The 27,606-nt window shown below is 48.0% G+C and overlaps 1 protein-coding gene across 3 annotated transcripts in view; it reads right to left on the minus strand.

Moving 5' to 3' along the window:
- The window catches only part of ACSL1 (acyl-CoA synthetase long chain family member 1), a 79,158-nt gene extending 62,785 nt beyond the window's left edge, over positions 1-16,373 (minus strand). For 2 of the 3 annotated variants that reach the window (XM_044297576.1, XM_044297569.1), the window contains exon 1: positions 3,810-3,957. The gene's annotated coding sequence lies outside the window, so the exon portion shown is untranslated. Of the gene's footprint in view, positions 1-3,809; positions 3,958-16,239 lie in introns of those variants that run through there. The other variant, XM_044297584.1, reaches the window with a different exon arrangement.
- Positions 16,374-27,606: the final 11,233 nt, after the last annotated feature.

Raw genomic sequence — 27,606 nt, forward strand, 5'->3', positions numbered from 1 at the left:
GCCGCGGGAGCCCACCCCGCGGGCCGGAGAATCAGGGGGCCCGGGATAGAACCTTTCTGCCGCGCCCGACCGACCGGAAGACAGCCTCTCTGAGAGCACCTGCGGTCGGCCGGGGTCCGCTGAACACTGCAGTCATGCCGGCCGCGGGAGCCCACCCCGCGGACCGGAAACAAGGGCCCTACGCCGCAGCAGTCAGGAGAGGGCCCTGGCCCTGAGCCGTCTCAAAGAGGGATGCCTGCGCACCGGTAAGGCGATAGGGGGGGGATGGGGGACCCTGCAAGGAGAGAGGCAGCCCCCTGGGCGGCATGATAGGGACGCCAGCATAACCCCTCAGTGGATGCACCTATAGTGGAGGGGAGGAGAGGGAACTAATAAAACAAACTAGGATGGCCAGACCAGTATGGGGGTCAGTCAAGCAGGAGACCGGGGTGGGGGGGGAGGGGGTCGTAGGGCTGGAGAAGCCACTCTCTCACCACAGCCGTCTTCACCCTCGGTCCGTTCCAGCAGGGTCGCCCCTTCAGCTACTGGCACCGTAGTGGCAGGACGCTGGAAGAGGGACTTGGCGTGCGGGCGACCCTTACGCTGGCGGAATGCAGGGGAGCTAGGCTGCCCTGGTCCACCTTGCCTTCTGTGGGGGAGGCAGCAGTGCGGATGCCGGCACTGGCGCAGCTCAACCCCGGGAGAAACAGAGAGGTCTAGTGCGTCTCTGTTGTCCCGTATTCTGGAACAAAAGAAAATAAAGTAAAAATCAAAAAATTTTAAAAACAACAAAGGAGAAAACAGCCCTGCAGTAGCAGGGAGTGTCTTGCCTCCTTGGACACTAAGCAAAAACTGGCAGCCTCTCTCTCCAGGCTGAGGGTATAGCTGTGGAGGAGGGGCTTAACAGTTTTCACTTAGTGTCACGCCTCCTATGGAGATGAGCTATACCCAAGGTCTTCTGTGTCCCCCAAGGAAACTGGGCGAGAAATGGGGTGTTATTTGCACCAGGAGCGTGTCACCAAGGGGCCCGGCCTTGGTGGCGTAAAGGCCCTAGATATAGGTGGACACCAAGACAGTTGAGCTTAGCTGGCTCTAGCTAGTCTGGGGCGGGCTTTTACTGGGAACAGGCAATGTGTTGGGTGGGTGCCTGTTCCCCATGCTCCAGTCAGGGATTTTGAAATATGCCCATGTCCAGGGATGGTATTTAATCCAGTTTCTGGACTTGGGTGTGGCTCCCAGTCTGAGGAAGGGGACAAGTTTAGTGAAACACAGTCCTGCTGGAGGCTCTGGAAAAGTGGTCTTAGCTAGGCTGGCTGAGGGGCCACGGGGCTAGGTGCTAGCTGGATTGTTGGGGGGACGCCGTGACGCTTGGGCGCAAGTGGTCACAAGGCCGGAGTCGGGAGGACTACTGGGCCACACTCCCCCATAAAGGCACTGGACTTTAGACCTGTGTGAACGGTGTTCTGTACAGCCAGGAGGCTGAAGGACATGCGGCTGGAAAAGCCGCATGTTATGACAGTGTGTGAACGGTGCTTTAGGCGAGTCAGGTTAGGTTTAGTTAGAGCCCAGCCGGGCAGGAGTTTATTTTGTATCATTTATGTTTGTTTTGCTGATGTGCCAAATAAAGCGATGTTTGGACCTGAAACTTTGTGAATGACCCCCGCAGAAGAGCTAACCCACCCCCACAATGGTTGAAATGGAAAATTATAACATTCTTTAATACAGATTGCCAAATATATTGTCAATTGAGGGTAAAAAAAAAAATATATATAATTTACTCCCCTTATCCATTTGATCGCGCAGCCAGAATAGTCTTCTTTTAGGACCTTTTGATGTAATCGCTCTCACCAAGTGGCGATGTCAGCACAGGTCCTGCTGAATGAAGATCTATCTTCATTCAGCATGACCTGCGTTGACACTATCACGCATGAGCACTGTAGCGTGAACACAGGTCATGCTGAATGAAGATAGAAGATCTTCATTCAGCAGGACCTGCGCCGATATCACCACGTGGTGAGCACAATTACGTCAAAAGGTCCTTTTGCAGGTCCTGAAAGACGATTCTGGCTGCGCGATCAAATGGATAAGGGGAGTACATTATATATATATATATATATCTATATATATATATATATTTTTTTTTTTTACCCTTAATTGACAATATACTTAGCATTCTGTATTAAAGAATGTTATCATTTTCCATTCTAACCCCTAATTGACATTATACTTAGCATTCAGATTTTCACACAGCCCCATTAATTTCTAACAAAACAAAACACACACAAAAAACGCACAGTATAGAACAGTGATGGCTAACCTTGGCACTCCAGCTGTGGTGAAACTACGACTCCCAGCATGCTCCATTTATTTCTACAGAGTTCTGAGTGCAGCCAAGTAAGGGGGGCATCTTGGGAGTTTTAGTTCTACCACAGCTGGAGTGCCAAGGTTAGCCATCACTGGTATAGAACATGCTGCGATTTTCACGCAACGCACAAGTGATGCGAGATAATCTGCTCATCTGCACAGATTCTGTGTGGGTGCAATGCGTTCACCTCAAGCATTACACCCGCGCAGGAAAACTTGCCTGTGTGTAAGGGGCCTTAGGGTTGGACACTCCAGGAATCAATTTAACATGGTTTGCAGGCCACAAAAGTATAGGATCAGAATTCTAGCACAAGTCAAAATGTGACACCATAAGCAGGTCCAATATGGCTCTGACATGTCTACACTGCCCCCTCCTGGACAACTGCAGGATTTGTTGAAAAGATCCTGACAAGCATGGTTTACAATGACAGTATGCAAAATCACGCGAGATAATGCACCATGCAGATTTAAAACAATTGACTACCTGTTTTCTATAGCCATTACCCTGGGTTCACACCTGAGCGTTTGAGAAGCGCGTTTTACGCGCGTATTTGTCGCGCGTTTGTGTGATTGACTGCAGTGTTGTCCAATAAATCTATGGCCAAAACGCGTGACAAACGCCCCAAAAAAAGCTCAAGAACTTGTTTATGCGTCGGGCGTTTTACAGCGCGTTCAAACGCACTGTAAAACGCTCAAGTGTGAACCAGGGCCATAGGGAAGCATTGGTTTTCACGTGTTGAGCGTTTTACAGCGCGTTTGAATGCGCTGTAAAACGCTCAGGTGTGAACTTAGGGTTAGGGTACATGCACACGTTCAGCATTCATGTGCATAGAATCTGCAGGCAAATCCGTGCGGTCAATCTGGCTCAATTTGTGCGGATTTGACTAAGTGAATGGAGAAAATCCGGTCAGGAAAAATAAAATTTACATGCTGCGGATTTTAAAATCTGCACCGCAGGTCAAAAAATCCACATGGTGTGCATGGAGATTTTCAAAATTCTCATAGAATACAATGTACATGACCTACGGTGCGGATTTTCCGCACGCAATCCTGATTGTGTGCATTTAGCCTTTAAGAGGTCCAGACTCCAGACTATAGAAACAACATAGCGCAAACAAGTGCCAGAGCGCAGTGCTCACATACACAGGTATATACCATTACATATGCATCGAGTAGATACAATAAATTGTTTAAGTGCCATTTTTCAATAAAAAAAAGGAAAAGTCGACTGCAGCTTCTTTGAGACGGAGCTAAATCTAAGTGTCTGCCGCCCCAGACTTACTGTCACAAGTGTCAATATTAATTTGATTGCACAGAAAGCAAGCACACAAAGTAATAAAATACGGAACCATAAAAGAGGGATCAGGCAAATGATTAAACGTTGAGCCCCAGGCTAAGACATGACATGAGCCTCCCAAGTGGCGTCCTACACAAAGACGTGCGGTAAAGACGCCCGAAGAACTCACCGTTCTGTGCTCACAGCCCTCACAACCTGCTGCAGACGACCAGCACTTGTCATCTGCCGTCAAGGACTCTCAGGACAGGAGTCACATGCAAGGACCTGCTATTAATGCCTAGTAGGCGAAAGGTAACAGCAGGGTAGGAGCCAATGGCCGTGTCATCTGCAGAGAGTCACCCCATATGCAGAGGGTGGCATCCTTGACACAATGGCACGAATACTGGTCATAAGAACAAAAGGGCAACTGGCATAAGACAGACATTCATTCACAACCCTAGCTTTCTGCTGGCAGAGAATATTAACCCTTTCTGGGCACAGTAGAGGTCAGCTGTCCTACAGGAAGGAGAGTTCACATAGCGACAACAGATGGCACCCGGGAGGGTCAAGAAATATCACATTTCAGAATGAAAAACACAGACTTCTGATTTGCAACCATGCTGGGCACACAGAAGCATATGACCTCTCCATGGCCGGTGTGTTTCCGCTGTCACGGGAGTCAACTTCAGCGACAACTTTTTCTTTTTGTTTTAAAACTTGCTGAAGCGCGGTGACTTAAGATGTGAGATATGAGTCAACCCAGTGTGTACACCGTGTAGTTATGCGACAGGTCCTTCATTACTACATTCCTCCCATGCTGCACAAGGTCATGGAGAACGGAAATAACCTGGGCTTTCCATACCCCTCATGTCACAGTGCATAAGACGTGACTAACGATATGGAGTGGGTCCGAATGCTTTCAGTTAAAAATGCGCGATTTCGCAAGCAAGTTCATTCAGTTTCGACTGCGATTGAGTTTAGTTTTTATCGCGCCGGTGAAATGCGCATTGATGTGTTTTTCACGCGCGTGATTAAAAAAAAACCTGAAGGTTTACAAACAACATCTCTTAGCAACCATCCATGAAAAACGCATCGCATCCGCACTTGCTTGCGAATTTAACGCAGCCCCATTCACTTCTATGGGGCCAGGGTTGCCTGTAAAACGCAGAATATTGAACATGCTGCTATCGTTACGCAACGCATATGTGATGCGTGAAAAACACTGCTCATGTACACAGACCCATTGAAATCAATAGGTCCGGAGCGCAATGCATTCACATCACTCATTGCACTCGCGCGTGTGAAAGGGGCACATTTATTAAGACTGACATTTTAGGCTATTTTCACACTCGCGTTTGGTGCAGATTCATCATGGATCTGCACGGACGTATCTGTTCAGATAATACAACCGTCTGCATCCGTTCAGAACGGATCCATTTGTATTATCTTTTTAACATAGCCAAGACGGACCCTTCTTGAACACCACTGAAAGTCAATGGAGGATGGATCTGTTTTCTATTGTGTCAGATTGGGTCGAAGAAAATGGTTCCGTCCCCTTTGACTTACATTGTGCATCAGAACGGATCCGTTTGGAGGCGGACACCAAAACGCTGCTTGCTGACGAAACGGAGCCAAAGTGGAATGGAGACTGATCGGAGGCAAACTGATGCATTCTGAGCGGATCCTTCTCCATTCAGAATGCATTAGGGCAAAACTGATCCGCTTTGGACCGCTTGTGAGAGCCCTGAACGGATCTCACAAACGGAAAGCCAAAACGCCAGTGTGAAAGTAGCCTTAGACACCGGTCTTAATAAAAGGCCCATAGCTGGCGGTGGATCCGCCGGAGTCCGGAGTTAAGAGGCACCAGACCCTCCATAACTTTGGCGCCAGTTCTAAATGTAAGACGGCTTTTGAGCTGTCTTACATTTAGACTTTTTTTTTTTTTTTTGTCTGAAACGGGCCTAGAAAATGATGACCGAGACGGGCCTGCTGTCCCCTTCCCATGTCCCACCAAAAAGTCCTCAATATATAGTAGAGGCTTTGGAAGCTCTTTGAGCCCAACTGCGATATCATACCTTCCAAGTGTCCCTCTTTTGGAGGGACAGTCCCTCTTTTTTACCCAAGTCCCTCTGTCTCTTTGCACCATAAATATCCCTCTTTTTCATCTTAGGAATAGTTTTGCATTATTACATTTACAATATTGATCCACAATGCGTTTTCCTGGTTCCCATCTATATATCAAAGCCCCCTTGCATATTATTTCCTTATTTGATGTAATTTTGATTTTAGAAATCTCTATATTTAGATTTTTTTTTTTTTACATAATGGCACACAAATTAAGTTATTGAAGTCTAGACATATGAAAAGAGCACCTTTCACATAATAAACCATAAGTGTCCCTCTTTGACCGTCCAGCAAGTTGGGAGATATGTGATATGGCCAAAAATCAGCTTAGGTTATTTTCACATCTGTGTTATAGGCCTCCGGCATATTTGCCGGGCAGCGGCCAGATCCCATTACAGCCAACGTGGCTGGTGGGCATTGCAGTAAAAACCAGAGTGCTCTGGCAGGCTGTTCTCTGTTGGAAGAGCCAGCCGCCAGTGTGAAACTACCCTTAGATGATGTAGCCGTAAAGCCTTACAATACTACACATGTTGCTTAAAAAACGCAGTGTAATACGTAAGATTAGACGCTTTTGCTTTTTTCGTTCCATGTGGAAAATGCCCTGCCATGCAGATTTTGAAACCAACAGCAGGTCAACTCCTTGTGCAGTAAAATCTGCACCAAAAACACCCCTTAGTATGAAGGCCTCAGACAGGTTTTTTTCTGCCCCATATCTGGGCACTGTATAAAACGGCGCCATATTAAAGCCATGTGCATAATTAGAGGCTGCATTCATATAGCCGTGTGTGGTCCATGAAATGCATTCCGTGTAACGGCCCATTTCCCGGAAAGATCACCGCTCAGAGCGAAACTCACTGGGGGAGATGTATCAGAATTGGTGTACAGAAAAACTGGCTTAGTTACCCATAGTTTCTTTACATGGCTTTAAAAAATAAATTAAAAAAAAAAAAATCTACCAAGCTGTGCTGCGACTTCCAGCCCCGCCGTGGCCCTACAGTACTCAGCATAATTCGAGTGCAAGACAGCAGAATCACAATCTAGCTGGAACTTACTGCATCAGAAATCATGATGGGTCCGCAAATCCGGAGATGCGGTGCGGAACGGAAGCATGGAACAGAACCCCCACGGAAGCACTACAGAGTGCTTCTGTGTCGTTTCATTCAGCAAAAAGAACAAGTTTTATCTTTTTGTGGAACGGACAGATTGGGGACCCCATTCAAGTGAATAGGCCTGCGATGGTCAGTGCCCGTGCATTGCGGACCGCAATTTGCAGTCCGCAGCATGGGCACGGAGCCCTTACATTCGTGTGAAAGAGGCCTTACATTGTTTTCAGTGACAGATCCATTTTTTCTTTTCCGTTCTTTATGACCGGACACAAAACCGCAGCTTGCAGCAGTTGTGTCCGGTCACAAAACAGAATGCTGCCGAAACAGAAGACATCCTGAACGGATCTCTTCCCAATCAGAACGCATGAGGACTAAACGGAAACCTTATTTTCTGGCGTTGAGATCCTCTGCCGGATCTGGGACTACATACATGGAGACTGTGACATAACTTACAATTTTGTAGAACATTGAGCAGCGTGTAACAGATTTCACTCCTGTGAACTGCAGCTGTCAGTCCAGAATTAAAGGGGTTCTGACCCCCGAGATGCCCCCTACACAGATTATACTTGCCTCGCTCCCTAGCACCAGCGTTGCGTCTGAAGCCTGCATGGCCGCCACTGCATCTCTCCATGCACAGATTAAAACCTCCGGCGTCAGGTGCAGAGCAGCCAATAGCAGGCTGAGACGAGCCTCCCTAGCATCGTGGGCTCGTCCCCGTCTGCTATTGGCTAAAACAGCTGCCCCCTCCCCCCATAAGTTTTCATCTGTGCATGGGGAGATGCAGCGGCGGCCATGCAGGCTTCAGAGGCAATGCAGGTGCTAGGCAAGTATAATCTGTGTAGGGGGCCCGGGTATATGGGGGGCATTTTAGGGGTCGGATAAGCCCTTTAAGATTTAAAAATCGCTATAAAAGGGTCACCATGAGGCTCCAGTCTTGCTGGTCATACACATTAGATAGCTGTTGAGCGTTCATCCCTCAGCCATCTCTCCATACTCCGCCATACACAAGCATGCCTATGTCCTGAACAAGGAGAGGACGGCTCAGGCAGGGGCTCCTCTCCCCAAGAAAATAAATAAAAATTAAGCAGTCGAACTCCAACAGATGATCTTTATCTGGCAATAGATGGTCAGCAGGTCCCCGCAATATGTAACGCCACCATTTGTGTAAGTTGCATGATCAGGCTAAAGCTTGATGTACAGAGAACCTTATTGTGGCCGATTTGTTTCGCCTAAGCTTCCATTTCACAGATACACTACAGAAGCACTATATTCACAGCGGGAGGACGCTGTCCTACATACAGCATTAGGGCTCATGCACACAAACATTTTATTTCCGCTTCTGTTCTTTTTGCAGACCGTCTGCAGAACCATTCACTTCAAGTGCATGCGCTACTATTGTCCGCAAATCACGGCCCGAGGCCCCATTCAAATCATGGGTCCGCAAAAAGATACGCATGTCTTCCGTATTTTGCGGATCCAAAGTGTAGAAATACTATGCCCAGCCCATATTGCTCATTTGTTTGGTGATTAATAATTTACTGTTTCCGATGTACAAAAAACGGATCACATACGGAAACCATACGGAGAGGTTTTGCGAAATAACGGAACGGAGGACTTAAATCAGAGGGGGAAAAAAAAAAATTTAATAAAAAAAAATCAGACACTGAACAGATCCGTAAAAAAAAGGACAGCAAAACGGTCGTGTGCATGAGCCCTTATTTTTGGACCACATTTTTTGCGGGTTGGATGCTGACCCCATTTACTTCATCCACATCCATGTGTCCATACCATGGCACCTGCAAAAATATAACATGTCCCATTCTTGTCCGCATTAGGGATAAGGACAGGACTGTTCTCATATGGGCTGGGCGTTCCATTCCGCAAAATGCAGTACACTCATGGCTGGTATCTGTGTTTTGTGGATCTGCAACCATTGTGTGCACGAGCCCTTAAAGGGGGTTCCCTGGGCTTTTACTATTGATGACCTATCCTCAGGATAGGTCATGAATATCAGATCAGCGGGGGTCCATAGACAGACCATAGACAGCAGTGGTGACCAGGAAGAGGGACGGGAGATGGCACGTGCACACGCCGTCTCTTCATACAGCACCCCTGCTGATCAGCTGTATGTCCGACCCCAGCCGATCTGATATTAATCAGCTATCCTGAGGTTAGCTCATCAATAGTAAAAGCCCGGACAACCCCTTTAATCAGGAGTGCAGGATTAGCAGTAATGCAAGGCCTTAGGCCAGTTTCACACAAGCCTGTTCGATCTAGGAGACACGCTCCATTGTTATGATGCTCGAGGAGCAGTGTTCAGTCCGGGAAATGCAGCCATCACACTGCGCGTTTCCCCAGACTGAACGTGATACTGGCCTTAGGGGGGTCTTTACACGCAGCAGGTTTTGTTGCAGAAAATCTATGCCATTCATCTGAATGAGGTAGTTTTGGCAGCAAACAGATTTCTGCAATACCTATTCAGATGAATGGAACGGATTTTTGGTCACAGAAGTTTTCTGCGACAAAATCTGCCGCGTGTGAAGGCGCCCTTAATGTTGTGGCGCACGGAAAGAAAGTCTGCAGATCAGAAATAACTGGAATGCTGCAAGTGTCAATGTGCTACTGAGACAAGACGTGTTCCCTTTACTACAACTTTTATTAGTGACCCAGACATGCAAATGAATTGCAGACAATGGTACCATGCTGACACACAGTGCGGTCACAGGAAGCCTACGTCCCTATAGCGTAGGGGCGATTTAATTCACAACACACAGCAAGAACAACTCCCATCTCCTGATCAAGCTGCACTCGCCCCACCGGGCACAGAACAAGAGGGCATATTGTGAGCAGCGCACGCTTCACAAAATAAGCCGTTTGTTCCGGCTATGTGGAGAGCGGACACCAAATGTAAAAGGGCCACTCGCCACTTATTCATCCACCCCTCCTACACGCGCACACTGCCCGGATCATGAGTTATGGACGGTGTGGATTCACACGCCACACAACTGTTTAAAAGTCTTCACCCACGTCCTGCAGGGCTCATTTTTTTATGAAATAAAAAAAAAATAAGTGTAAGCCAAACTGCAGTTTTAGGCCTCTTTCAAGCGAGCGTCCCGGATTTGCTCCGGACGCTTTGCGTGTGCATTGGGGGGAAAATCGCGCGAGTAGGCACGCAATTGCAGTCAGTCTTGACTACAAAAGTGTTCTGATTTTCAGTTTTTCTGCGCGAGTTTAATGCGCTTTTCACGCGCGTGAGAAAAAAAACAAAAATGAATGTGGTACCCAGACTTCTTCACCGAAGTTCGGGTTTGGGTTAGGTGTTCTATTCACTGTATTATTTTCCCTTATAACATGGTTAGAAGGGAAAATAATAGCATTCTGAATACAGAATGCTTACTAAAATGTGGATTGAGGGGTTAGAAGAAATATATATATATATATATATATATATATATATATATATATATATATATATATATATATATATATATATACACACACATACTCACCTCATCCAATTGATCGCGCAGCTGGCATTGTCTTTCAGGACCTGCAAAAGGACCTTTGATGACGTAATCACGCTCACCACGTGGTGAGCGCGGTGATGTCAGCGCAGGTCCCGCTGAATGAAGATAAAAACACTGAAGTTACTCCATGTGCATTTTGTTTCCGTATGTCCATTCCCAAAAAAAAAAAGTTAAAGAAAATTATATCCTATTATTGTCCGCGTTACTGACAAGGATAGGACTGTTCTATTATGGGACAGCTGTTGCGTTCCGCAAAATAAGATACGGAATGCACACGGACGCCACTATACATATGGTAGTGTGCATAAGCCCTTAAAGGTCAGAAATTTCTAAGATGGTTACAAGGTCATCTCTAAATCAGCAGCCTGCTACAGAATTACAGATCTGAGCAAGTTGAGAGTTATAGCTTTGCAACAACTGGAGAGCCACAGTTTGGGGACCACTGATGCAGAACACCATGGGGAACATTTGTTAAGACCAGCATTTTAGACACTGGTCTTAATAAAGGCCCATGGATCCGAAGTTATGAAGAGGCGCTGGTCTCTCCATAACATTCGGCGCATCCAGGGCCAGTTCTAAATGTAAGACAGCTTCCTTGCCATCTTGAATTTAGACCTTTTACTACACCTGAAACAGGTGCAGAAAAATGGTGAATGAGATGGGCCTAGCATCCATTCCCACAATTTTAAAACTGGCATTAACTAACCACTGCACACCAGAAATACGCCTAATTTAGGAGTATTTCAGCATAGTAAATGACCCCCATGTCTATATTCTATATAGTCACAGGGCAAGAATATCTGTAGGCAAGGTGACCAAAAAGGTTTCCCAGTCAGGATGAGCTTCAGTACGATTCCCGGCCACAATTCTTTCATGTGGAGAAAGGGATCTCCCAGACAGGACAGGTGGTTAAAGGCTTTATAATGTCAGCTAAGCTATAAAAGCCTCATCTTATCCTACTGAGGGCAGAGCCAGGAGATAATCACTTGTTGTCTTGGATATACTCATTAATTAGCAGCTCTGCCAGGCAAGTACTTGAGATGCTACCTGTAAAAAATAAATAATATTTTGCTATAACACCACTACAAAAAAAAAAAAAAAAAAACAAATCTTCCTTTTATTGCGGCATATGTATATATAAAAAAAAATAATAATAATAATAATAATAAAAAAAAAAATATATATATATACACACACACACACACACACACACACACACACACACACGTAAAAAACATAAACCTGCACAGTATATAACCAAGCACACATGTGTCCAGGACACTTTCATACCTGCAGCATATAGATCCAGCTGCCTGATCTGGCAATTTGCGGAACGGGCAGCCCATTGTAGAAATGCCTATTCTTGTCCGCAAAACAAGAATAGGACATGCTATATTTTTTTTCCAGGGCCACGGAACGGAGCAACGGATGCAGACAGCACACGGAGTGCTGTCCACATCTTTTGCGGCCCCATTGAAGTGAATGGGTCTGCATCCGAGACGCAAAAACTGCAGCTCGTATGCAGACCCGAACAGTCGTGTGCATGGGGCCTAATGTGAACATTCTGTAGTACAAATTTTTGTCCACTAGATGGCAGCAAACTAGATGTATAAGCCATGTGTGAATTCTCTGCCGGGATACACGCTACAGGTGTGAAACAAGGGAGATATACCCAGTGCACTGAGCATAGCCTACATAGGCCAACTATGGACATCCTGCAAAACCACGAGAACCAGACCCTACTGGGCCAAAACAGGGCAGTTACTATTACTGTGGCTGTCTCTTACGTGATCTACTTGAGTTTCAATGAAGGGGGTGAAAATAAAAGGACATTAAAGGGAACCTGTCACCATGAAAGTTCGATGTACAGGCAGCATGTTATAGAGCAGGAGGAGCTGAGCAGATAGATGTATAGTTTTATGGGGGTGTGGGGGGGGGGGGGGGAAACAAAAACAAACTTGTATTTCATTTATATTCCTGCTCATTCTGGGCTGTGAAGTCCAGGAGGTGGTCCTATCAGTGACCGACAGCCTTCCCTCTACGAGGAGGAGGTCCTATCAGTGACCGACAGTCTTCCCTCTACGAGGAGGAGGTCCTATCAGTGACCGACAGTCTTCCCTCTACGAGGAGGAGGTCCTATCAGTGACCGGCAGTCTTCCCTCTACGAGGAGGTGGTCCTATCAGTGACCGGCAGTCTTCCCTCTACGAGGAGGTGGTCCTATCAGTGACCGGCAGTCTTCCCTCTACGAGGAGGTGGTCCTATCAGTGACCGGCAGTCTTCCCTCTACGAGGAGGTGGTCCTATCAGTGACCGGCAGTCTTCCCTCTACGAGGAGGTGGTCCTATCAGTGACCGGCAGTCTTCCCTCTACGAGGAGGTGGTCCTATCAGTGACCGGCAGTCTTCCCTCTACGAGGAGGTGGTCCTATCAGTGACCGGCAGTCTTCCCTCTACGAGGAGGTGGTCCTATCAGTGACCGACAGTCTTCCCTCTACGAGGAGGTGGTCCTATCAGTGACCGACAGTCTTCCCTCTACGAGGAGGTGGTCCTATCAGTGACCGACAGTCTTCCCTCTACGAGGAGGTGGTCCGATCAGTGATTGACAGACTTCCCTCTATAAGGCTCCATTCACACATCCGTAATAACGGATCCGCACCCATTCTCTGTGGGGACGGAATGGATGCGGACAGCACACTATGTGCTCTCCGCATCCGCATTTCCTGAGCACGCCCCCGATCTTCCGGTCCGCGGCTCCCCCAAAAATAAAACATGTTCTATTCTTGTCAGCAATTGCAGACAAGAATAGGCATTTCTATGGGGTGGCCAGCCGGGTGTATTGCGGATCCGCAATGTACTACGGATGTGTGAATGGACCCCAACTGTGTATACAGAGATAGCTGTCAATCACTGATAGGACTGCCTCCTGGACTTCAAAGCCCAGAATGAGCTGGAATATAAATGAATGAAATACAAGTTTTACCGAATCTTTTCCCAGACAACTATACATGAATCCGCTCAGCTTCTCCTGCTCTAGAACGTGCTGCCTTTGAAGATCCCTCTTCTATGCAGAAGATCTGATGGGAAAAACCTGAGGGGTTAACTGTCGCTGATCGCAGCTCCCTGTCATACAGGAGGCGAGTGTCGGCGGCAGAATCACACAGCCGGAGTCTGCCTCCTTTAGCTGTATTAAACGTTAATTATCTTCATTGGCGGCGAAGTGGCCAGAGCCCCTCCCTCTTCTCATTGGTGGCGGTGCAGATGGGAGGGAGGGACTACTACCTTCTCCCCTGTGCTGCTCAGGTATTTTTTCACAAAAAAAATATAAAAATAAATAAAGAACACTTTGAGAGAAAAAAAAATAATAAAAAAAAAGTAAACCCACTCTATAGCTTGGTACAAAGCCACAAAGACAAGACAAATGTACCAATTGCTTAGGCCTCGATCACTTTTCAGCATCCTTATGTTGACCATGGAAAACCCGTCCGCGTTTTATTGGTAAAGATGTCTATGAAGAATCAGTTTGGGCCTTGTGTCATCTATATTCCACTGACACTGCTCAGCTGAAAATTAATTTCCAGAGTATCTATCAATGGTCAGTGAAAAAACAAGGCCCGAACGGGCGCCATCCGTGTTGAGTCAGTGGTTTTTCATGGACCCATAGACTTCAAAGGGCACGTTTCATCCACATCACGGACCAAAGTTGAGCATGTCTCCATGATTTTTCCAGTGACCCACAGTTGGGAACAAACATTAAGATCAATGGGTACGTGTGCTGTCTGTGGAGGACATAGACAGCACATGTCCGCGACTCACTGGAGTGTGAACGAGGCCTTATACAAGAATTAATAGTTCTGACCACCAAACCATAACTGACAGAGCACAGGTCATCACCCCAAAACAGGACTCCGAGGCCCAATGCCCTTATACCTGTTGCTTCCCGCAAGATGTTCCACAAGAGAATGTTCCGTGCCTAGCAGAGCACCGCTGTATCTAACACAAGCCTCTGACCCACGCGGTATTACTCCGTATACTGGTGAGAAGGGGTGCCCATCACACCCCACATTTGGGAGTGAGTTAGTACCTCAGAGATCATCCCTAGTAAACCTAGCCCCTCGGAGCACCACTTCACCTCCACCTTTCACCCGCTGCCTCTCCCCCAATGACTGACAGGGCCAGGTGTCCTCACCGTTTCGATGCCCGAGATCTTACACATGCACCCATGAGTGTAATCATTGACTGGACCCTCACCAATGCACAAGCGAGATGTCAGTCAGTGGAGGGAGAGGGAAGGGGGGGTGAAGCAGTGCGCAAAGGGGCTAGCGCCAAGATTAAAGTACACGAATTTCATAAAAAGCTACACATCGGATTGCTACAAGAGAGGGGTTGTTGCACTCGCCATAATCAACCCTGTCGGATAGTATAGGGTTAATCCTGCTGACATACTATTTATGTTGCGATATGAGCAGAGGTCAGATACAAATACAACACATGAGCCTTAGGACAGAGGAGATGTGTGTACGTTTTTTTGCACACCACATCTCCTGCTTAAATTTATGGATATTTGGAATGGTGAGACGCGTGTCCTGTACGGTAAGAAGATGCTCTGCAAGGAAGGAAAAAAAGGCATTCTAGAAAGACTTCAGACAAGACGTTCTGGGGTCTTATGAGGTGGGCACAGATGCACTGATGAAGGGAGCGGTGGTGGCGCAGAGACAACACTATGCAAATCATTCTCAGCTGCTGCTACCGACGCCACGCATCTACGGAACAAGGAATTGGCTGAGAATTTCCCAAACTATGCATCAAAGCTTTACAGCCTGCAAAGTGCCTTGTAATGGGGCCACGGATTTGGGTGTATGGTGAAGGGAAAGCAGGCGGCACGCCGCGACCCACAGGCACCACGCAGGCGGCACGCCGCGACCCACAGGCATCACGCAGGCGGCACGCCGCGACCCACAGGCATCACGCAGGCGGCACGCCGCGACCCACAGGCATCACGCAGGCGGCACGCCGCGACCCACAGGCATCACGCAGGCGGCACGCCGCGACCCACAGGCATCACGCAGGCGGCACGCCGCGACCCACAGGCATCACGCAGGCGGCACGCCGCGACCCACAGGCATCACGCAGGCGGCACGCCGCGACCCACAGGCACCACGCAGGCGGCACGCCGCGACCCACAGGCATCACGCAGTGGGCACGCCGCGACCCACAGGCATCACGCAGGCGGCACGCCGCGACCCACAGGCATCACGCAGGCGGCACGCCGCGACCCACAGGCATCACGCCGCGACCCACAGGCATCACACAAGCCGATCATGTATTTGTGGTGATGGATCCACATCACCACTATACAGCCAGGATCCACCGGCCACTCTGTAATGCTGCACCAGGCCGCTAGATGGCGCCGCACCTTGCAGCCTGCAGCTCGCCCACTAGAACACGCTATTGCCCCTGCTACCCAGACAATAGCAGAATAACGTCCCCCCGCAAAGAAAAATCTCCTCAAGCTGTAAAAATGCACAAGACTGAGGAGAACAGGAAACCACCGCTATCAGAACATGACACTGAAACCCACCCCCACCCACGATGCAGGGAAGATGATGGGAGTCACTGTCTAATAGGTTCACAACTTGCTGCACATTACACCAATCGAGCTGCTGCCATCAGGCCACAGGGGGTTAAATGGCTGAAAGGAAGTCGCATACGCCAAGCGCGACAAGATGATTCCTGCAGCCGTGTCCCAATCTAATCATAGGACCGCGGGTCAGTCAGCAGGCTGGCACCGTGCCGCTCAGCTCCTGACATGGCAGCGGGGCCCTGCACACACAGGACCACAACCCCCAGCAGGCACCTTCCACTTACCTCCCCTGGACTACAGGACAACGTGCATGCCGGGCTGTGCCCTTTATATAGCTGTGGCGGCTCCGGCCGTGTGTACAGGCTGCATGCACCGCCCAGGCTGCCTCCACGTCCTCCCCCGGGGCTGGCCGCACATCCCCGGCCTCTTCCCCGCCCGCCCCTGGCTCCGGGATCGCAGTGTGAACACGGGCCATGGCTGTTCCGGTACCGTCCGGGAAGCTACAGTGCACCACCGGGTGCCACTCACAGATGTGGGCTGGTGTTCTCCGCTCACCGGAAAATGCTATGCAATCCGCTCTTAGCATACCGCAATTTTTCGCTGGCTTTTTGATTAGTTTTTTTTTTTTTCCTGGCTTTTTTTCCCAGTAGAGAAGGAAATGGAAAAAACGGTAAAATAAAACACCTTAGGGCGCATGCGTGTCCACAATATACGGGCACCGGCCATGTGCTCACTGCATCGCGGATGTGGGCCCATTCGCTTAAATGGATCTACAATCCGGAAGGTGCGGAACTGAGGCACGGAAACACTACGGAGCGCTTCCTTGGGGTTTCTCTCCGCACAGCCAATTTAAAAACAAAACAAAAAAAACTTCATTTTTTTTGCGGCGCGGACGGCTCACAGGCCCGTTTAAGATGAATGGGTCTGGATCCGTCTGCGAAATGCAAGAAACGGCCAAACAACAATATGGACAAGAATAGAACATGATGTATTTGTGGAACCGCCACACGGATCTGGAAGAAAAAAAAAAACGCATATGTGCATGGCCCCATAGAAATGAGTGGGTCAGTGATAAACGCAAAAAAATACAGACAGCACACGGATGAAAACCAGTTGCGTGCAAGGCCTAAAAAAGGCTGAAAAAAGTCACAAAATTAGGCCTCAAAGGGAAGTTTATTACAAAAATAATAGTTTTCCTACTTCAGGGACTTTTCCAGGATCTTGGGGTACCCCACCGGCGAACAAGCTGCAGCAACCTCTAAGCCAGTAGTCCTCAGTCACGCCAGTCCTCGGGGACCACCTACCGGTCAGGATTTCCTTAGTATCGAGCAGGTGATATAATTAGTGTCCATCCATCAGGACTTACCTCAGGTGTTCTGTGGGATATTTAAAAAAAAAAAATAAATCCTGACCGGTAGGTGGGACCTGAGGACTGAAGTTGGGGAACTCTGCTCTAAGCCATCTGCGCCTCATACAGCCGCATCGTGTGCGGTCGTACCCATCCCATAGCCATATACCCTGTTAGGCTATGTTCACATGGGGCAAATGTGCTGCAGATTTTGAAGGTGGTAAATCCCCTTTCTGCACACTGCAGAATTAATCTGCAACAGAAATACATCTGCTGTATGTCAGTGGCAGATTTCACACTTCGCAAAGCATGGGACAAAGTCCCTGGCAGATTTTGGAAATCCGTTTTTCCAGTCAATATATGCCCCGTGTGGACGTACCTTCTGAACACTACTCTGCAGTCTTCATCAGTCCCATGGACTTTGGAGGAGGAGCTTCTAGAGATGGTCTGCGCCTGGGGCCCCCAGTAATCAGGGTGATTGTGAGAATATCCCTTTAACCATCTCCAGATTATAAAGCCATTTTGGGGTACATATAATGTATTGTATAACCGTTACTCTTTATTTTATTTTTTCCCCTCTATAACCACATGTTGATTGCAGTGTCCAAGGGGTTAAATGACCAGGAACTGCGTTTTCTTTGGTCCTGTCTGCGAGAAAAGCTAAATGTTATTGGCAAAATGTGTGTCCGTTAGGTCAGAAACAGACGAGTGAGTTCAATGTGAGACACTCGCTGCGGGTGTCGGTGAGAGCTCCATTCCGATTCCGAGCTCTTCTCCTCTGTCAGGAATGCAGGGCATTACGATGATTTATAATACTGTGTGTCCCTGTGAGACCTGGAATCTACTGAATTAAGGCTCATGCACACGACGGTATGTATTTTACGGTCCGGATGACGTCCGTGTGCATTCTGTATTTTACGGAACAGCTGGCCCCTAATAGAAAGCCTGTTGGCGAAACACTTTGAGGTGTGAGGTACTGAGGACCATACCAGCACAACATGCCTCAGGCCAGTCTCACACTGGGGCTTATCTGTTCCGGCAGGGGAGCGTCCTGCTGGATCTGTACTACAGTGAACACACGTGTGCTGCTGGAAGCCCGCCCGGCCACATTCACTATAATGGGGAGCGACGGAGATCCGGCCGCCTCTTGGCATATTTGCTGTGCTGTGGCTGGAAAAGATAAACGCCAGTGTGAAGCCTTAGACTGGTCGATGATATTAGGACTAGTTTAGCACTTGCACTTTATTATTTATACCTTATAATATGTATTATTGAGGCCTCTTTCACACTTGCGTTGTCCGGATCCGGCGCGTACTCCATTTGCCGGAATTACACGCCGGATCCGGAAAAACGCAAGTGAACTGAAAGCATTTGAAGACTGATCCATCTTCAAAATGCGTTCAGTGTTACTATGGCAGCCAGGACGCTATTAAAGTCCTGGTTGCCATAGTAGTAGTGGGGAGCAGGAGAGCAGTATACTTACCGTCCGTGCGGCTCCCGGGGCGCTCCAGAATGACGTCAGAGCGCCCCATGCGCATGGATGACGTGCCATGTGATCACTGTCATCCATGCGCGTGGGGCGCCCTGACGTTACTCTGGAGCGCCCCGGGAGCCTCACGGACGGTAAGTATACTGCTCCCCCGCTCCCCACTACACTTTACCATGGCTGCCAGGACTTTAGCGTCCTGGCAGCCATGGTAACCATTCAGAAAAAGCTAAACGTCGGATCTGGTAATGCGCCAAAACGACGTTTAGCTTAAGGCCGGATCCGGATTAATGCCTTTCAATGGGCATTAATTCCGGATCCGGACTTGTGGCAAGTGTTCAGCATGCTGCGGTATTTTCTCTGGCCAAAAAACATTCCGGTCCTGAACTGAAGACATCCTGATGCATCCTGAACGGATTTCTCTCCATTCAGAATGCATTAGGGATAAAACTGATCAGGATTCTTCCGGCATAGAGCCCCGACGACGGAACTCTATGCCGGAAGAAAAGAACGCAGGTGTGAAAGAGCCCTAAGGCCTCTTTCACACTTGCGTTGTCCGGATCCGCCGTGTACTCCACTTGCCGGAATTACACGCCGGATCCGGAAAAAAAAAGGGAACTGAAAGCATTTGAAGACGGATCCGTCTTCAAAATGCTTTCGGTGTTACTATGGCAGCCAGGACGCTATTAAAGTCCTGGTTGCCATAGTAGTAGTGGGGAGCAGTATACTTACCGTCCGTGCGGCTCCCGGGGCGCTCCAGAATGACGTCAGAGCGCCCCATGCGCATGGATGACGTGCCATGCGATCACGTGATCCATGCGCTTGGGGCGCCCTGGCGTCACTCTGGAGCGCCCCGGGAGCCGCACGGACGGTAAGTATACTGCTCCCCCGCTCCCCACTACACTTTACCATGGCTGCCAGGACTTTAGCGTCCCGGCAGCCTTGGTAACTATTGAGAAAAAGCTAAACGTCGGCCTTTCAATGGGCATTCATTCCGGATCCGGCCTTGCGGCAAGTCTTCAGGATTTTTGGCCGGAGCAAAAAGCGCAGCATGCTGCGGTATTTTCTCCGGGCAAAAAACGTTCCGTTCCGGAACTGAAGACATCCTGATGCATACTGAACGGATTTCTCTTCATTCAGAATGCATTAGGATAAAACTGATCAGGATTCTTCCGGCATAGAGCCCCGACGACGGAACTCTATGCCGGAAGAAAAGAACGCAGGTGTGAAAGAGCCCAAAGGGTACTTTCACACTTGCGTTTTTCTTTTCCGGCACTGAGTTCCGTCCTAGGGTCTCTATACCGGAAAAGAACTGATCAGGCATATCCCCATGCATTCTGAATGGAGAGCAATCCGTTCAGTTTGCATCAGGATGTCTTCAGTTCAGTCGTTTTGACTGATCAGGCAAAAGATTAAACCGTAGCATGCTACGGTTTCATCTCCGGCAAAAATAACTGAAGATTTGCCTGAATGCCGGATCTGGCATTTTTTTCCCATAGGAATGTATTAGTGCCGGATCCGTCCTTCTGTTCTGTCCATGCGCAGACTGAAAAAAAGGTGAAAAAAATAAATGCCGGATCCGTTTTGCCGGATGACTGCATTTAAATGCATTTAAATGCATTTTTTCGACTGATCAGGCATTTTTCAGACTGATAAGGATCCTGATCAGTCTTACTAAGGGCTCTTTCACACCTGCGTTCTTGTCTTCCGGCATCGGGGTTCTATGCCGGAAGAATCCTGATCAGGATTATCCCCATGCATTCTGAATGGAGTGAAATCCGTTCAGGATGCATCAGGATGTCTTCAGTTCCGGAACGGAACGTTTTTTGGCCGGAGAAAATACTGCAGCATGCTGCGTTTTTTGCTCCGGCCAAAAAAGCTGAAGACTTGCCGCAAGACCGGATCCGGAATGAATGCCCATTGAAAGGCATTGATCCGGATCCGGCCTTAAGCTAAACGTCGTTTCGGCGCATTGCCGGATCCGACGTTTAGCTTTTTTAGAGTGGTTACCATGGCTGCCGGGACGCTAAAGTCGCATGGGGCGCTCTGACGTCATTCTGGAGCGCCCCGGGAGCCGCACGGATGGTAAGTATACCGCTCCCCACTACTACTATGGCAACCAGGACTTTAATAGCGTCCTGGGTGCCATAGTAACACTGAAAGCATTTTGAAGACGGATCCGTCTTCAAATGCTTTCAGTACACTTGCGTTTTTCCGGATCCGGCGTGTAATTCCGGCAAGTGGAGTACACGCCGGATCCGGACAACGCAAGTGTGAAAGAGGCCTTATGCCATCAGTTGGCATACGTTTTGCCTGATCCGGCAGGCAGTTCCAGTGACGGAACTGCTTGCCGGATCTCTCTGCCGCAAGTGTGAAAGTACCCTAAGCAGGATTTATTTTAGCACTCGCATGTTATGGTTTTGTATATTGACTTACATCTGCATATATGAGATTATAGTATAACTTTTTATATCCCAATATACAACCTTTATCATTGTTCATGATTGTATGCATTCTATATTATATAATAGTCCCTATTGTAATGGTTTTTAATTTATTTTTATTGGGGTATTATGATTAATAAAGAAACATTTGTAACAAGGGCATTATTGTTTGTTTTTATATTATTATCATTATTGAATATGCCAAGAAATATATAGGTGTTTAGTTATTAGTTGGGGTTCTTGGTTATTTAGGGTGCTATCTATACTATAGGTTTTTAAAGGGTTTCACACTTTGCCTATTAATAAGGAAACACAAAGCCTGAGACATTAGTGGGTTATTTTTTTTTTGCGCAAACACACAACGCTATGTTTTGAAGGAAAAAGAATATTGCTTACCAGCACCAGGACCTCGTCAGATCTGTGAAGCATGGTTGGGGTCACATCATGGTTTTGGGCTGCTTATTAAAGGGTTTCTGTCATAAAAAAAATCGTTATGTATCTGGCTGACATTAGCGATGTAGTAATGTCAGCAGAACATAGCTGTATGACTTATATCTTCCTGCCTGTCGCCGTCCTACACTCACTGCGCCTAATACTAAAATGGGCGGCACAGGCGCAGGATTTGCGGGGTACGGAGGAGGCAGAGGATGTCAATCACCTTAAGGGTCCATTCACACGTCTGTTGTTTCTTTCCTGATCTGTTCCGTTTTTTGCTGAACAGATCTGGACCCATTCATTTTCAATGGGTCCTGAAAAAAATCTGACATTGTGCTGTCCGTTTTTTTTCAGGACCCATTGAAAATGAATGGGTCAAGATCTGGTCCAGATCTGTTCAGCAAAAAACGGAACAGATCAGGAAACAAACAACGGACGTGTGAATAGACCCTTACAAGGGTGTGCCAAACTGTGATAGGACGGAGCCGCTAGGTGCTGCAGCAACGACCCACTAGCACCTAGAGGCTAATTTGCATATCATACAAGTCATTATTCAGTGCGAACGGCGGCAGGCAGGGAGATATGTCATACAGTTATGTTCTGGAACATCGCCAGATACATAACAGCTTTTCTGATGACAGAAACCCTTTAACAGAGGGGCGGGCCCAGTCTATACTCTCAAACATTGTTCTTTGTCTTCTGATATCTTCGCAGTCACTTAAGGCTACTTTCACACTCGCGTTTTGGACGGATCCGTCATAGATCTACAAAAATACAATTGCATGCATCCGTCATGAACGGATCAGTTTGTATTCTCTGTAACATAGCCATAACGGATCCGTCTTGAACACCACTGAAAGTCAATGGGAGACCGATCCATTTTCTATTGTGCCATACTGTGTCAGTGAAAACTGATCCGTCCGCGTTGACTTACATTGTGTGTCAGAACGGATCCATGTGTCTCAGTTTCATCAAGTGGACAGCAAAAGAGCTGCAGGCAGCGTTTTGGTGTCCGCCTCCAGAGCAGAATGGTGACTGATCGGAGGCAAACTGATGCATTCTGAGCGGATCCTTATCCATTCAGAATGTATTAGGGCAAAACTGATCCGTTTTGGACCGCTTGTGAGAGCCCTGAACGGATCTCACAAACGGAAAGCCAAAACGCCAGTATGAAAGAAGCCTAAGATGCATTTAGACGCACCAATGATCTTTCAGATAATCAGGCGATCATCTGGCCGTCTAAATGCACCCGATAAACAAGCAAAATGCTCGTTCATCAGGTGATCCTGTCGCTCGTGCTTCTGAGCAGCAGATTGTGTGGTCTAAATAGCAATCAGCTGCTCAGAAGCTATGATACTGTATGAGGATGAGGGATCGCTTTAGCAATCCCCATCCTCATACAGTGAAGATCGCTGCATGTAAATGCACTGGTTTCCATCACTAAACAAGCAGCCAACTATCGGGAAGGAATACTTCCTTCCCAACAATCGGCCGCTCAGTTGGCCCGTCTAAAGAGGTTGTGTCCCATCTTTAAAGAGCACTTGCTGCATCTTCTGTGATTCTGGGAGTGTTTTTCATTTTCTTGTAAGCTTTCCGGTTTGCCTGCTACTGGTGCCAATAACTTTTAGTGCCGTAGGTGATGTACCATTGACACGGGGTGGTGGATACTGCTTACCTGACAGGTCACTGCTGTCAGGCACTGGAATTAACAACACCAACAGCGGCCCAACGGGAGAGGCAGCAAGAAAATGACAAGCACTACTAGAGGGACAAAGCCAGGGGCGTAGCTAAGGGCTCATGGGCCGTGGTGCAAGAGTTCAGCTTGGGGCCCCCCTTCCCTCAGTGCTTTGTGGCCAGGGGCAGGGAAGCACAAGGCCCTCGTGCTGCCCGAGGCAAAAATTGAAACGGCACCCCCTTGAGCCAGAGGTGTAATTATACCAGCATGCACTTTCTTCTTATGCACCACAAGGGTCTTTGGGCCCCCTCAGGCTCCTGGGCCCAGTAGCGACTGCTACCTCTGCACCCCTATAGCTACACCCCTGGACAAAGCTTAGCTACAAAGGTGTGCAGTCTGAGGAAGTTCTATGAGGATGTGGCAGGTACTCCTTAAAGGGAACCTGTCGTCAACTTTATGCTGTCCTTATTAACGGCAGTATAAAGTAGAGACAGGTGAGTTGATTTCAGCGGTCGTCATTTAATAGCTAAAAGTAAGTGGTTGCCGAGAACCAACTTCACAATCATTGCAGACTGGGCCTGGAAAAGAGTCCCGGCCACCTGAGAAGAGTCATGGTTATTCATGAATTCCTGCTCTCCTGCCCACCTGCTGATTACTGACAGTCTTCTACCTAGTTTTCTCGCTTTCTCTCTAGGAGAGAACTGCCAATCATCAGCAGATGGGTGAGAGCAGGAGATTATGGATAACCAGGACTCTTCTCAGGTAGATCTTTTCCAGGCCTGGGCTGCAATGATTATGATGCTGGTTCTCAGCAACCACTTACTTTTAGCTGATGAGTGACACACCGCTGACATCAGCATTTCTGTCACTAATTTATACTGCCCTCAGTGAGATCAGCATAAAGTTGATGGCAGGTTCACTTTAAAGACTTTAAATCCATTCTAGCTATGTAGGGTCAGTGTGCAGGCACGTTGATGCAAAAGGTTTTGACTTGCAGGTCCAGCTCTGATTGGAAATGTTCACTTTTTCTTTTCTTCTGTAGCTTTTGCTTTTACATCAGTGGGTGTGGAACCAGAACAGACTTAGGCCCCTTTCACATGAGCCAGTTTTCTGCGCGGGTGCAATGCGTGACGTTGCACCCGCACTGAATCCAGACCCATTCATTTCAATGGGTCTGTGTACATGAGTGTTGTTTTTCACACATCACTTCTGCGTTGCGTGAAAATTGCAGCATGTTCTATACTCTGGGTTTTTTCAACGGGATACGTCTAGTTTAATTAACAAAAGGGTACAGACTTGTGAAATCGTAACAATGCACCGTTTCACCCGGTTGAATCTTGTGATAAAGTTTAATGGCGTTAGTTCGGCCGCCGTAAAGTAAATCATGAGGGTCCAAAGGTATTGGAAATTTCATTTTAAACAGAAAGTCTTTGATCCCTTCATCACTTGAAATCATCTCGCCCCACTCGTGCTCCCACATAACGCGTACTGTAAACCCCTGTCTCTGTAATTGGCTTTTCTTGACTAAGAAAGAGTGGTACAGCTAAGCGTAAGTTGATTTAGTAATATCATTGCAGTCAAGATTGTTATAACGCACAGGACTACCGTGATAAAAACAACCCTGAAATTCAAAGGCTATGTGTGTACTAGAGATGAGCGAATTTTTCAAAAATTCGATTCGCCGATGCGCTGAATTTTTTGGGAAAAATTTGGTTTGATCCGAATAAATTCGCGGTGAATTGTGTTAAAAAAAACTGCTATTTCCTGGCTGCAGAGAGCCTTTATAGTGGTGCAGAACACTGTGCCTTGCAGTAACATGCATAGGGAGTCTGCTGTGATAGTGAAAAAATACTGTGAGTCAGTATGACATGCAGATGACAGGCGTACTGCACACTTCACTTATTTGGGCAGTTACGGGACCATAATTGACCAAATAACTCAAGTATGAACTCAGCCTTACAGGTCGATGTTAGCGCCAAGAAGAAGCGCACTTCTTTTACACTGTCGTCAGCTGATTCCACATAGATGTCATCAGAACCTGTTCTATTAAATGCTTATACAAGTAGAGCCCTCTTGACAGAGTGGAGAGGATGTCAGCAGTAAGTTTGTGTTGATGTCACTGATTAATTTTCCCTTCCTCTGATCCGTCAGAACTATAACCCACAAAAAACGGATCCTATGGAGCATACGCATTCACTCGGTCAGCATTTGCTCAATAATCCATTAGTATTGCTAATGCCCCCCCAAAAACGGAGTGGATCTAAAACAGAGATGACACGTGAATGGAATATTTGCATGTCTTCTGTGTTTTTTACCCACTCCTGCTTTAGGCTACCAAAACATAAGCCAATTCTGATGGCACCATACAGGCCTTACAGCTGCTACACAGACAGGATCCGTTGTGCGTCTCATTTTTCCTTCCTTCTGATAGATCAGAAGAAAGGTCAGATAAATGATGATGTCAGCCAGGCCGAAAGCCAAAATAGTGGACCAGTTATGAAGTGGGGAGGGTGGGAACAGTATGATAAGTCCACAGAGTGGTGGACCTATGACATAGTGGTGAGGTGGAAGCAGCATGAGGAGGCCATTGAGTGGCACAATTGACAGAGTCTGGAGGTGACAGCAGTATGAGATGGCCACCGAGGGGCAAAATGACAAAGTCTGGAGATGGCAGCATCAGGAGAAGGCAACCGAGTGGCACAGTAACACAGTCTAGAGATGGCAGCAGTATGAGAAAGCCACTAAGTGGCACAATGACATAGTCTGGAGGTAGCAACAGCAGCAGCATCAGGAGGATACCACAGAGTGGCAAGGTGACATAGTGTGGAGATGGCAGCAGCAGGATACCACAGAGTGGCAAGGTGACATAGTGTGGAGATGGCAGCAGCAGGATACCACAGAGTGGCAAGGTGACATAGTGTGGATATGGCAGCAGCAGAAGCATTAGGATACCACAGAGTGTGAAGGTGACCTAGTGTGGAGATGGCAGGAGCAGCAGCATCAGTAGACCACAAAGTGACCCGGTTACAGAGTGGGCCGGTTGGTGGCAATAACAGTACCCGCTGATGAAGGTGGTTAAAAGAAGGAGCACTTGGCATCAGATGTGTGGCATAAGGCGGGTGGCAGCATCAGAGAAGTAGCTGAGGCAGGTAGCCAGAAGAAACCGGTCTCTTTTTTCAAGGTTTGAGTGAGGCGGCTTTGATGATCTAATCAGATGCATCAGGCATTAGTGGGTGGAAATCCTGGCTGATCCACACCTGATTCATCTTGACAAAGGTCAGTCTCTCCACATTTTGAGTGGACATGCAAGTTCTCCTTGGGGTGACTATGGCCCCCGCCGCACTAAACACCCGCTCTGATGCCACACTACTGGCCGGGCAGGACAGCTTTTCCAGGGCAAACTCTGCTAGTTGTGGTCACAAATCTAGTTTGGCTGCCCAGTAGTCCAGCGTATCTTCAATGTGGGTTGGCAGGGTGCTGTCCAAGTATGCCATCACCTGCTGGCTCAGGTCCTGCTCCAGGTCTACCTGCTGCTGCTGCTGGTAAGTAGTTTCTTCACTATGCGGGTGAACAAAGCTACTTATCAGCGACTGTAGACTCAGGCTTCTGCTAATGGAGCTGGTACTGCTCCTGCCACCCCCCCCCCCCCAGCAGCCATGGCAGTGGAACGTGAGCGCAGAGGGCCTCACGATCAGACCAGCGAGAGGATGGACGATGGCACAGATAGGCAGCGGCCACCTGACTAGATAGGATGTCTCTGTAGTAGTTCACTTTGTCCTCTCTCTCAGTGGGTGTAAAGAAAACGTCCCTCATTCTGGACTGGTAGCAAGGGTCAAACAAGTTGGAGAGCCAGAAGTCATCCCTCTGCCTAATGGTGACAATTCGACTGTCTCTACGCAAGCAAGTGAGCATGCATCGTGCCATTTGTGAAAGTGACTCAGAGGGACTCCCTGTCTCTATCTCCACCACATACTGCCACGGTGTGTCTTGGTCCTCTGTCTCGTCTTCCTCATTGCCCTGTTGCTCCTCTGGCTGCTCCTGCTCCTCCTCTCCTGCCACCTGAGTTGAAAAACCATCCATTTCGCTACACATTGCCTGTGCTCCAATGTCTTCCTCCTCCTCTTCCAGTTCAGCCCCCACAGGGGGCTGTGAGATCTGGGCGCCACGTCTCAAGTCCCCTGACCTGCCATTGTTACCACCATCTGTTTCAGGAAATGAAGCAGTGGAATGACGTTGTTCATCCCGTAGTCCTGGCAACTGACA

This window comes from Bufo gargarizans, chromosome 1, assembly GCF_014858855.1.
Source record: "Bufo gargarizans isolate SCDJY-AF-19 chromosome 1, ASM1485885v1, whole genome shotgun sequence".
Classification (NCBI taxonomy): Eukaryota; Metazoa; Chordata; class Amphibia; order Anura; family Bufonidae; genus Bufo; species Bufo gargarizans.